The following is a 13,981-nucleotide window of genomic DNA, read 5'->3' as shown; positions in this document are numbered from 1 at the left end:
ACCTTGTCATTTCTATGCTTTGCTGCAACAATGGTCACAGGGAAAAATGTCTCTTTTAACCAAGCCCTTGACTGTTGTGTAAATTCAAATAGGAGCTGTATGTCCTGGAAAGATAAAATTATTTTGGAACACACAGTTGTACATCTTGCTGGAAAAGTTGAAAAGCGACATTTTTGTGGTAATACTACAGTCCTTTTGGAAGAAACCACAAAACCATACACAAAAGAAGAGAAAATATTTTGAGAACATTTCTCATAGAAGCAATGATATTTTATTTTAACAATAAAAATACTTTAATCTTCTCGTTCTGTGCTGGCTTACATCAGACAATTTTCCCTGAGTAACTGAGAAAATACCACTCTGCAAAGCACACTTAGCAATTAATGTATCAAATTTACTTATCGATTATCAAACACCATCTTTTCCTACTTGCATCAGTGTTTCCTCACTTGTGCTGTTACAAGGGCACAAATTCTTTTGTGGTAACTATGTTAGCAAGGCAAGTATCAGAGATGAAGCACAAACTGGGAAGTTTCAGTATCTCCTCATGTGCTCATAATTAATTTAGTGTAAAGATAGGGGATGGGATACATTTGGTTCAATTCTCATTTCTGGTACCTGAGTTGACTGCCTACAGTTTCTTTATTCTTATTTTTTCTTTCTGGATCAATGTTCTGCAGCATGCATCCTCATGTAGTTGCCTGTGGTCTTGTGAATGGTTTTAGAGGGATTTGGGGATCATTGTTTCAAACAGGTACACTGTTAGTTTCTTATGGCTGGAATCTCCCTGTCGGTTCAAGATTATTAATATTTACAGTACTTAGTGTTGATTTACAAAGTTGAGGTTATATTTGATATATTTGAAAATATTCGTGCCAGGTATATTCTATAAGTGTTTAGTATTGAGGGGTGTTCCTCTTGTCATGTCTGTGATCCTCTGGCTTTATTAACCTTGTCTCTCTGTCAGCATGAAGTTACAGAATATAAGTTTATAAAAACCATTTTTGTTTTGATTTTATTTGTTTGTTTTCATTTGATTTCTTTTTCCTCTGTGTTCTGGTTTCAGTAGCTGGTATTTCATAACATTGGCAAGTTCCCCTTAGCAGCTATAAGAGAGAAATCATTCTAAATTTACGAAATACGAAATCCAGCATCCCTATGTACCAGAGGTGGACATGAGAAAACGCTGGATCTTATTAGATTTATAATAGTCACCAGCTGTACCCAGCTGCCAGGTGTCTGTGCGCATAGTCAGGGTCTGTACAAGCATTTGCTTGGAATTGGAATGAGGAGCTGCGTTAGGATGGAAACCTCCCCCTTTCCCACGTGCTGTGCCAAACGTGCGCCATGTGATGGCAGCATTGTATCAACCTAGAGGAGCAGAGCTGCTGAGAAGGGAATTCGCTCAATTTTTCTTACAATAAAATTAAAAAAAAAAAAAAAAACCTCACCAAACTCACAGCCAAGAAAGAGTTCCTACAATCTGCAAACAGCATAAACAGACTTAACTGATTTCTTCTACAATGGAGAATAATATAAATAAATTAAAATATTTGACATGTCATGTGTACAGTGGGGGTTTACTACTGAGACAAAGTTGATAATTTAACAAAAAATATTTTCCCTAGTAATTATAATGATAAAGTGAATGTGGTATAAATGAATTACGAGCTCAGAATATTACTGCTAATACATGTATTTCAATAACAGGCATTTATTAAGTGATGGGCAGATTTTTTTCCCACTGTTGAAATCAGCAGTAATTAATCACTATTTGGATAGACTTTCAAGTGGAAGCATCTGAAATCTTCAAGGGCTTCAGTTTTTCTGACATCTCCGAGGTGTTTTAAGGAGCAGACAGTACTCTTAACCTTTGGCACCTGTTAGTGTGGCAAGCAATATTTTCTTTAAAAATCCAGGTTTTAATGCTATTTTCTTGTAAGGGGTAAAATACAATAAAATTAATATTGGATATTCCAGTTTATTCACTTATACTTTTATTAAAATTCATAAGCTGGTAAAAGCTGTAAAAATTCCTCCTTCCCTCTCAAACTGGATTAACTCTCAGTTCACTGAAGAGAGTGTGAAAGTACTTTGCAAATCCACTCAGCAATGACTTTCTTTTACATGCAATGCCTTTCTTTGGAGGGAGGGCAGTGTAAAAGCAACCCTAAGCTTGCTAGGGAAAAACGAAGGATTGAAAAAATGAATTTAGTATTTGGATTCTTCTATCCCTGGATTTCGGCAATATGCACATATGTGACATCCCTGCCACTCAGTGAGTGGGACTCTGGAGCTGAGAGCCCATGGAAGTGGAAGCAGGAGGAGTATCAGCTCTACAGCCCATGCTCTCCCTTGCTTGTGCTCTTAAATGCATAGAAAGCTTTGCGGGGCTGCATTAAACAGGGCTCTACAGGGAATAATCTCAAATTATAGAGCACAGAAAGTGATTTCTCATGAATTTTTACAATTAATCTGTGGAAGTATATGCAAATTAAAATCTATTGGAATTACAGAGGAATGTACTTTTTGAGAAATTGTATGGGATTTTTTTGGGGAAGGGAGAAAGAAGTCCATGCTACAGGACTTGCATTGCAAGTGTTTAATTGTTTTTTAAGACTTAAGGAAATTTTGGGTTGGAGACACAGGGAGGGGAATCTCATGTTTACTGACAAATGTTTTTATTTTCTGGGAAGCTCATGGGTAGTTAAATTATGTATAAAAATAGCTTTACATTTTTTAAATAAGGGCCAAAGGAAGCATGCCACACACATATAATTTTGAAAAAAGTTTTCCTTGAAACCAGTAGGTCATGCTGCATTTAAGCTTTTATCATCAGTGCCATAAACCAAATGTTAACCTTAACAGTCATGTCAAATTACTAAGTTTTTAACCAAAAAAATATGGGGTTTTTTTGCTAGCACCAAAGTATTTCTTTGGGATTTGGATTATTTCAAAAACCAATGAATTTTGTTCTGTCCCATTGCACTTCATGCTGTATTTTATGAAGAGAAAGAATAAATCAGGAGAGGAGAAGATAATACTAGAGCAATTAATTCTTTAATTATATCAGCTTATATCTCTCTTGTATAAGTCATGCACTGAAGTGTGAATTAGTCAGAGGTTCCTTCTTGATGATTCAGTCACAGAATTGCTTTTCACTTTCATGTGGCCAGTCTAAGCTGGATAATGTTGGTAAATAAATAAATACCAGACTCATGCATAAGCAACTGTAGGAAAGTGAGTAGAGATCTGAGGTTTTAACAAGGTAAAGAGACATTAATTTTTAGATTTCTATTTTTGGATTAATCCCAGGAGATGCCCACTAATTATGCAATTTAAAATCATTCTAGTCCTAAATGAGTTACCAGTTTCATTGGCATTCCTCATGCTAAACAGATGGGAAATTAGATTATTGTCTAGAACATGGCAACAAGAGCAAGAAGTGCCTGAGTTTAAATTTGCTGTGACTCTGTGCCTAAATTAGAACAAGATCACTGTGTATGAGCTTTCTTACTGTTTAGCCGCAGGAGTTAAAATTAATTCCTAATATTCAAAATGTTTTGAAAGACCTCTTTGACATGGGAGAAAAAGACTATGTATGAATAGTATTCAGAACTGATCATTTACCACACTTTTCCACAAAATAATTTCAACTTTAAAAGAGGTCAGAAGATAATTGAGCATCAGAACTCTAAAAAAACTTCTTTAATGGCCATTCTAGTATTAATTATTGTTGATTAAGTGATTGAAAAGTTTAGGTGGTAGATGACTTGGGAAATACATCTGAGGAGATCTGCATTGTGGTTAAGAACAATATTCCTTGAATTGTCATTGATAATCACCTAAAGATAACGCACAGCATGACTTACTCTGTAGAAAGTGCCATTTACTGTCTGGATCTCCCCTTATTCTTGCAATGAAGTTCCAGATACTTTAGTTTTAAATCAAGTTAGAGGTGGGCACATTGTTATTTCTTGTATTGTTTTTAACATTTCTAGAATTTTTGTAAAGTAAATTTTAAAAAAAATTAAATTCCAGAATTTTCTTTGGATTTGAGTTGTGGGATTTTTTTAGGTTACTATAATCTTCCACCAGGCAACGGTTCAAATGTGCGTTGTTATGTTCATAATGCATGTTAAGTTGCTTTTGCTTTTCCTATTAGTGTTTCATATCTATCTTTTAAAAACTAATTTAAGAAGGTATAAAGAGCCTTAAAGGTACTGCCGTCAGCTACAGACACCTCTAATATGGACGGTTCACTAAAAATCACATTAAAATTGAAACACCAGTTCAAATATGAGCTCTGCCAGAAGCCTGTGCTTCCACCTGTTTTTCATGATAATAGAGTAATGTCCTTTGTCTTTGGCTGGCTGATAATACTACACAAAATTTGGTGTCATTATTCCATGTGTTACAGCAACATCTCTGACTCTTAAAAACACCAGGTACTGAACGAGATGGATTGGGGTGAAAAGAGAGAGAACTCAGGCTCAGAATTTTTTTTTTTTTTCTGACCAGAGGTTATTTTTTTGGTTTTTTTGGTTTTTTTTTCTGACCAGAGGTTATTTTTACCATTTTTGTTATACAATTATCTTTTCCTTCATCTAAACAACACTTATATTATTCTGGGTGGAAATGACAAGATATAACCTCCTTATTGCTGTCAGCTCAGTAATTGTTTTTTATTGTGGGACAGTAATTTTTTTTTTTTTCTAACATAATGCATTATTGGATATCAGAAGAAGAGTAAGGCTGGCCAGCAACTTTCATATTTCTGTCTTTTTGTCTTTTAATCTTTCCTTGTGTGTGTTTTTTTCTACCCTGAAATACTCCCGTCCTGGCTAACAGTTGGGTTTAGAATGTGCTTCTCGTGTGATTGGTCAGTGCCAAACCAGAAGACAAAACTCCTTCTTTTCCCAGTTCTTTCCACTGTAATGTAAGGTGACAGAAATCAAAATACCACATCCCTCATTTTCCAAAGGAAAACCACGCTGAAATATTTCATTTTGTGTGTTGTTGATGTGCTCTGACTGTGTGGAGTGGCTGCAGCAAACTGTGAATGATGATGTGTGAAATGAGAAGTCCCTGTCCAGTGCACAGCAAGAATAGCACTCTGAGATCCTTGCCCCACTGCACTGTTTGATATGCGCTTTTGTCTATGCTATTTTATACCCAGATATGCAAGGCTGCCTTTCCAAACATTTGGTCAGATTCTTACCTACATGCCAACATTCTACTTGCTTAGCATGTTTATGCAAATTCTCCATCCAAAACATTACTTTGAAAAACTTTTCACGCTTTATGTAAATTAAAAAAAATTAAAAAGTTAAAAAGAGAGAGAACCTCGAACATCTTTCCCTCCCCAAGAGCACCCCTCCTAACAATGTGCTTCCCCTGACTTAAAGTGAATAAATTTCCCTCCTACATGCTCATTTTATTTTCAGCTGCCCATTAATTATTGAGCCTTTAGAGGCTACAGTAGAATCCTTCACATTATCTGGTAATAACTTTATTTAATTTAGACTGGATCTTAAACAAGTTAATTTCAAGCATTTGGAAAACACAGTTGATTTTTTTTCCCCTGAGATACTGTCATCAAAATTTTGTGTTTTGAATTAAAAGTTATAGTATCCAAAAATTATGCATGCAAAGTTTAAGCCTGAAATTTCAAACTGATAAAATAGAATATGCAGCTGGGACAATGGTTCTTTACCAGCTGCTGCAAATGTTACTAGGGTAAATTTTTGGTTTAGCTACTCCTATTTAATCTATTGTCCTAGAGTGACTACTTCCTTGTAAGCGGCTCATCCTTCGCTCTCGTTTCACTTCTTGCAGTCTATAACTCAGCACTTTTGAAAATAAAGTAAAAAGAAATAACAGAGCTGCCTAAATAAGATGAGTTACTGGAATCCAAATTTTCCAAGTATCTTGGTCACGTATTGCAAGTCAGCATGCAGCTTGCCTTCACGGCCTGGACTAAGTTTCACAGGCTTTGCATAATCATCATTTTCTGTTCTGTCATTTGTCTTGGACCATCTATTTTGGCAGCACAAAATTTTCATTTAATTCTTTTCTGTTTTCCAAGAACAGTTCCTCTCCCTTCTAGGAGACCTGTGCAGTGAGACAGGGCAAGATCCACAGGGAGAAATCTCAATTACCCTAATCCTCAAATTAAATGCTGATGTTGGTATGATGTGTGTGTGTATCTTCAGTGTTGAACTGCATGATTCATAACAAGAAATTTAAAATTAGAGGTGTCCAGTAGGAGCCACTCAACTCCTCCTAGCTTTCCTTTTTGGAAGCCTGCAAAACTCTTCTGCTTCTTTCCAATTTTTCACTTGGTGTGATTTCTCACTTGATCTGTTGTCTGAGCCCCCCAAAACATGTGGGAGGAGTAAGATCCTTACTCCTCCCACATGAGGGATCTTTCCACTGCCGGCAATACAGAAATAATATGTTTCTCTGTGTTTTCTATAAGAAAAGGCAAACAGCTTTCCAGCACTGAATACCTTAGAGCCAGTGACAGTGCTCTAAGTCTGCCACTCCAGCACTACATGTTGCAAAAAAGAATAATATTTTCACATAAATAGGTTAAATCCAGCTAACTGAGCTTTAATATAATTCTTGTAAAAGAACTCATAATCTGTTCTACTTTTAATTTTATGATACTTTTAAAAACAAACATTAATTTCTGCTTTTAATTCTATTCTCTCCACTGACACTTTTGTTCTTGGTGATTCCAAGAACCACCAAGAACCAGAGTGTACTGAAAATAATTAAGGAAGTAGCATTTATAAGTCGAGGATAGCCCAAAGGAATCCTCTTAATGACACTGAGAAGATAGATGTCTAGAGGCTTCTGACATGACAAAACTGATAAAATGATTTTTTTTTCCTAAGTTAGGTATATCAAGTCTAATGTATTCATTGCATTTTGATTAACAATTGGTTCATTACTGTTGCATTTAAGTATCTTTTGTCAAAAACTGAGAAAGCACAGGATACTAATAGTCATCTTTCACATGAAAAAGGTAAATCTGAAGTTTTCATAAAATGTTAAACCCACACCATTACTGTAATTTTGTACAGGCAATTAGAATGAATTGAAAGCATTAATTATGCAAATCAAAAATCACAGTAATTTGTAGTTAGTATTTCCATCTCCAAATCATAAATCCCAGTGTGGTCCAAATTTATCTAGTTTTATTAACTTTTCATAATAAATTTTAAATTATCCTGAATTGAAAAATTAATTGTAATTGAGTAATTTTTTGAACAGTGTGCAGTGGGATTGCTGAATTCTAATCGATATTAAGAAAGCTTTCCATCAGGTTCCCTAGAGTACCTGTAGTATAACTAATAAAATTAAATATTGATGTCAGATGTCTTTTAAGATGTGCATGGGATTTCACTCTTCAACAGCATTCTCTTTGGAAAAATTAATCTGCAGTGGTCCCTTGCTAAATACAGGCATGTACTCTTCAAGAGGCAGGTAAATCTGAGATTCTGCTCCCTTATATCAACACAGTGGTAGATCTAGAAAAGGGAGTTATGTTATTCACTTCAGTGCTCAGTGAGCACTATGCCTCCATCTTAAGAACATGATGAGATGGTAGAAACATTTGACTGTGTGTTTAATTCAGTTTGTGGTTAGCACTCTGTAAACTTTGGCAGAATTTGGATTTGCCTGGTCTTTTACTTCAATTCAAAACTTGCATTATTTCCACTATATATTCTAGACTAAAGGTCAGATTGTTGAAAGTCTTGAAGATCTGCTCCATTGCAGCAGACATTGAGAGCTGTGGATATACACAACAGTGTTGCAAGTTTTTCCCCCCTATTTTCTTGCTTAAGCTTCTGTGTTCCAGACAATAGCTGTCTTGCTGGTGTGCACCCTATAAGGACACAACAGAAAATGGTTGCCAAAAACTGATATTGTGAGTTGATTAATCAAAACCCCATTGATTTATAGTCTTTATGACTCTTTGGAAATTCACTAAAAGCATTGTATGATCCCTTGTATAACTGATTTATGAAGTCTTTCATTCAATATGATGTATTAGATACCCGCTATTCATAGTTCTAATCACAAAGCAGTGCATACCAGTTCTTTCATTCAATATAACAAACTACATATCCACTAAGTGCAAAAAGGGGTGGGGAAGCCAGGAACTAATTTACGTAGTGAATAAAGCATAGTAAATATTCATATTTCAATGTTTTGGCTTAGTATGTTTATTTATAAAGTCAGTAAGACAAGACACTTTTCCTATCTTGCATCTCAAGTATCATGGACTCATACAGAAAATGTATTTAGTGAATACAATTGTCAAGGCTGTTGCTGTGTTGTTTATCTTAGAGAAGAAAATCATATTTTAGCACCAATATTTTTGCATTACTGCTGAATTCTTCAACCACCTGGAAAATACTTATAAAACCTTTATCATATTAGCCATGCCTTAAATGCCATTTATCTGCAACTTGGGGGTGGACTGAGCATGTCCAGGGCAATGGGTTAGTATTCTCAAAGCTTGCTATCAGGTTCACATCCACTTTTCAAAAATTAATTAAAGCATCAACTGATAGTGTAAAATGAAAAGCACATGCCTTTATTTCTGTAGGCTAATAATAAAGCTGTAACCTAGCATTAATTATATCCCATATAGTAAATTATGAAAACTAACAATTCCCTGAAGTCTTTATACAACGCATAATACAACATCTCACAAAGGAATAATATATTAGTCCATTTGATCTGGCAGTCTCCCACCCCTCACCCCTTACATATTGCAGTACATCCCATACCCTTTTCCTGGGTGTTTGTTTGGTTGATTTGGGGGGGGGTTGGGGTGGTTTTTTTTAGCAACCCCTTTTCAATTGCTGACTGTACATCCAACTTATAACCGCAAAAATTATATTTGGTTGCTCAGTTTGGAGCTTACATTTACCTCCATTGCAGTGATCAAGGTAACTTCCCTTTCTTAGTGCTTCCTTTCCTCAGGAATATGTTTTGGTTATCTACAAAGATAACACTCTATGAACTAAAAGAAAAATAAAACCACATAATAAAATAAGCCACTGATGTCAGCTGATTGAAAAGACTTTTTTCCCATTTTGCTTTTTTTATTACCATATTTTCAACTTGTATTAATATAAAACCTGACCTCCCTTTTGTGGCTGATTAAAATTTGGGTTTAATGAGTGTATTGCTGTGACCAATGCTGACCAGGTTTTCCTTTCAGAAAACCATGCCCTGTGGCGGTTTTTAAATTTGCTTTGTTTTTAGTCTAAGAAAAGGAAATTTGACTGAAAGGATCAGATTTACAGTTTTTCCATATTTTTTGAAGTTGAATTTCACGTTTCTAGGCTAATTGTGCTAAAGAGCCAAGACCAACTTGGTCTAACCATCAGGTTATTTGGAAATCTTTAGAGTGTTAGCAAAATCAGATTCAGAAAAACTAAAAACATTCCTTAAAAAAAAAAAAAAAGTATTTGAGGAGAAATACTCTTGGTGATGTATTTCTCACTGATATGAACAGCAGATAGGCTCCAGTGGTGTGTCTTTGCTGGAAAGGGTTTGATAAGTATGATGGCACACCCAATGTCATTTTTACAGACTACCAAGAGCAATACCTGTCTCACTGTTGCTGTAACTGAACCAATCATTGAGATCTTGCATCAATTTTTTTCAGGAAAGAGAATGACCAATCCAGAAAAATGAAATTCTGTGGCAGACAACATAATAGAAATGGTGTCTTCTTATTCCCTTTTTCTTCCCATGAGAGAGCTGTATGAGAATCAAGTTACTCAAATATTATTTTCTTGCTTTTTTTTCCAAGCACGATATGCATGCTTATGGGAGACGGGAGATTGGGCAAATCAGCAGATTGTGACAAGTTTTGGAAGAAGCATTTATAATGTGCATGGAGACATAAAAATCAGAAGAAAGCTGAAGCAATGAAGAAGAATATGAAAAGAGAGAAGTGAAAAGGTGAACTAGAAAAGGGTCTGAAGAGACAGGATATTAAGATTTTGTAGAAAGAGACTAGAAGAATGAATAAGCATGTTGGGGAGAACAAATATGTGAGACAGAAGGTTAGAGTTTTGCTGGGGTAAGGAGCCAGAACACAGGATGAGAAGGAGATAAATGTTGCTGAGGATGCTGAAAAGAAATGGGATGATGTTGAAAGAAAATATTCTAGTAGGTACTTATTAAAATTACATACAGTATATATATATTTTCATTTTCATCTTATCATTCTGCATCACTGTCTTTATTAAGTGAAAGTGAAGGGAAATGTGTAACAGGAAATGTGGGAAATAGCATTACTATCAGAGACTGGAAAGGAACTGGGGAGGAAGAAAGAAAACAGAAAAAAAATAAAGCAGAAACTAAAGGAAAGGTGATAGGATGAAAATAATGAGGATGAAGAACAGAATTCAAGGTCTGAAAGAGAGTGAACAAGAGGGGCAACTTCTAGGAACAGAAGTAAGATCCAATTTATGTATACAAATATCAGCTTTAATGACCATACTCAATTGCATATGCATTCTTTGCAGGTCAAACATTATTGTGTGTTATAGTAAAATTATATGTTCATTGTAATAACTTGAAAGTTTTAAAAGAAATATAATTTTTAGCTATGAACCATTATTTATTTATTTATTTATTTACTTATTTATTTATTAATTTATTTAAATCCTTGTCATTAAGTTCCATACTGGAGAGTTTAATTTCACATGGTCTGAGTAAAACAGAGAAACAGTACATAATAGTACAAAAAAATGGAGTCATGAATAAGTGTAAAAACAATGGAGTTATGTTAAAATCAGGATAGAGGTTTTGATAGCTTGATTTCAGTTATCATTGTGTGAAGGGGAAGTGACTTTTTCTCTCTTATTTTATGTTTGTAAGTGGTGATGTTTTAATGATTTCTGTATTCTGAGAAACTGCTCTTCTAGGAGGCACACAACAAGTGAGCCAGAGCTGGTGGCCTGTATGTACAGATCCTCATCTTGCATGCTCTGAGATGAGGCTGTGTGAATTACAGAGCACTGCAAAGGAGCAAAATATTGCTGCTCTGAATGTCTAGAATGGGGAAAAATAGGAGATGATAATGTCTTATGTATAGTTTTCTATCCATACAAGCTGCCACCTAGAAAGCAAAGAGCTCATGGAGAGTGTTGTTTTTTCCCTTCACAGCTGGCAGTTGCCTTTGTTCAAATAAGCCCAGAAATGTTTGTAATAAAGGCAGAAATACCCTCCAAGAACTTACAGAAGGATACTCAGTAAATCTTTCAGTCAAGCTTCAACATCAGCAAATACAAAAAAAAGGCTACCAGAAAAAAAACCAGGAAGAAAGATAAGTTTTGATACTGAGGTTGCTTTCTTAAAAATTCTGAGTGAATAAAGTAGTCTTGACAGAAAGTTCCCAGTTATAGATTACCTATAAAAAGAATAAAAGAGATGAACACTGAAGGTTTTTCATGGCTGTAAACAAATAATTCGTGAGCACACTGTGCTCAGACCACAAATAGAAGCAGGAATTAGAAGTGCCCCTAGCTGACCAGCATATACATATATCATTGGTCTGGTGTAATGAAGATTACCTGATAAAGATCACAATATGACAGTTTTCCTTTTGCATTGGCTGCTGAACAGCCAGAAACTGTTTTCTGCGGCCAGCCAACTATTGATCCAACTCCCTCCTGTCAGTGATGCAGTTAATGGGAATTCCACAGGCAAATAAAAGCTACATTTTGTCTTCATTTTCATCTGAAATATGAGCTGGTCCTTTGTACTCTAGACAGTCATTTATTACTCATTTTCCTTTATTGATGTTTATGAGCTGAAGCATAAAATGATTCTCAAATGTAGTTTAATTGAGGCAGCAGTTGACACTGTGACCATGATTACTGCTGCACCATCAGCTGCATTAAATCCATGAATCAAGGTTTGCTTTTCATTGGTCTTTGAGGCAGCATACGGTAGAAAGTATCCTTAAAATGCAACTGTGCTGTAGCTGGAGAAATATGTCGATTTGTCTTCATAGGGACCGAGGGGGAAAAAAGTGCCCAAAGTCCTTAGCAAACAGCAACAGAGCAGTAAAGTGTTTCTTATTACTTTACATTCAAACACTCCTACCACTCCCCTACTCTGGATTTTAAAAGTTATTTGTAAAATAGTCTTTCTTATATGCTTTTTAAAATATTTTTCTTACTGAATTATGAGCAACAAAATGAATAGAAGGAAGAGCTGCCATACACAGCAAGAGGGGAAGCCAAGACACTGAATTCATTTGTAAAATGGTAAGGACAATCAATACTGTGGGGAAGTATTTTTTATATGCAGTTATTAACTCATAAGCTACAGTATATCTCATCTCATTTCAACAACAGCTGAGGTCTCCATTTCCCCCTGGAGACCCCTGCAGGTCCCATTATGAGAATCATAAATAATATGTGCTAATGAGATATGAATTGATTATGTTGGAAAAGCTGACATTTTCATCCATCATTCTAAATGATGTTTAACAATGGATTACCAGCCAGTAATTCCTCTGATATGAGATTAAATAAAATAGCAGGCTGTTTCAGCAGGCTAGCTCAAGGAGATGGCAATAAATCTGCTCAATTACTGTATTACCAATCCGTTTTTCACTGCTAAGGATATTATTATTTCATTTAGACTTGTTCATGCATCATAGATTATTTTATTTCAGTCAGTCAATGGGAGAAACTGCAGTATTTTATTCACTGAGCTGCAAAGAACTGGGCTTTGATAGAGTACAGTATGCACAGCTCAGTGGGCCTCCAGCAGATAGAAGAAATGCTACTGAGCTCCTATCAGATCAAAAATACATTGTAAAATCCACATTTCAGGAACCAGCATTTTGTTTTCAACCTAATTTACTTTACTTATCTGAAAAGTCTCAACCGAAGGATACTGCCTAAAAAGCTGATCAATTGAAACAAAATTATTGGCTCCTCTAAGATGGTTTGTACTTCACCTCGGTCCTGTAGTATATTGAGAATTAGATCATTCAGACTATCCTTTGGTCTGGTAAATTAGATTGCAAATAACTCTAATACAAATGATGCCTTTTTTTTCTCCCTGCTCATGGGGAAAAAAAAAGTATGCAAAGTTTATTTAACAAATACCTATCATAGAGTTATTTCCTCTGCCAGCCTGATCTCACAGTCTTGACAGGCTCCCCTTCCTAGCAACACATTTAATGCTTTGCACTTCATCCAGCACCCACTGTAGAACCCAACACAGAGTTTCTAGAAACTGCAGCATATATTAAATAACCTGGGGTATGCCCAATGTCCAACCAAGCCACCTGGACAAGGGAGATCTTGAGTTTTACCCATCTGCCCTGGTCTGCAAATCAGTGCACCAGGTGGTTTGTGGCCAGCACAACACTCATACATCACCAATGAGCCCTGTTATTTTACCAGCTGCTTTTTGTAAAAGAAGAAGAAAAGATTGACATGATTATTCCTCCCCTCTCCAAACACTAGGAAGGCCACAGCCTCGCAATGCAAGCAGTAATGCATTCCTTGCAGAGAGGTATCTACCCCAAATCTTCTTCTTAGGTTGTTTTCCACAGAACCTACGCCTTTGCTCTACTGATGTGATCCCTCAGAGGAAAATACTAATAAGGTAGGCTTTTCTTCAAGACTAGGACTTCAATTATACTTTAATTGAGAAAAGTCCGTTTGAAGTGCAGCAGTCAGGTGGGAGAGGAGAAACACATGGAACAGAGTTTATTTCTCTTATAATTTTATCACTCAAGGGTCAGTTGAGAAGCGACAGGTGCTGAGGTGCAATGGAAAATATGTTCCAGTAGTAAGTTCTGTCCTAGACTTATTGTTTCTCAGCCCAGCAGAAAAACTTACCTGATAGACACATTGCAGAACATTGTACCTCTGGAAGCACAACTCTGTGTATAAATGCAGTGCTGGACTTCAACTCA

This window comes from Passer domesticus, chromosome 1 (genome assembly GCF_036417665.1).
Source record: "Passer domesticus isolate bPasDom1 chromosome 1, bPasDom1.hap1, whole genome shotgun sequence".
Taxonomy (NCBI): Eukaryota; Metazoa; Chordata; class Aves; order Passeriformes; family Passeridae; genus Passer; species Passer domesticus.
This window is presented reverse-complemented; position numbering follows the sequence as displayed.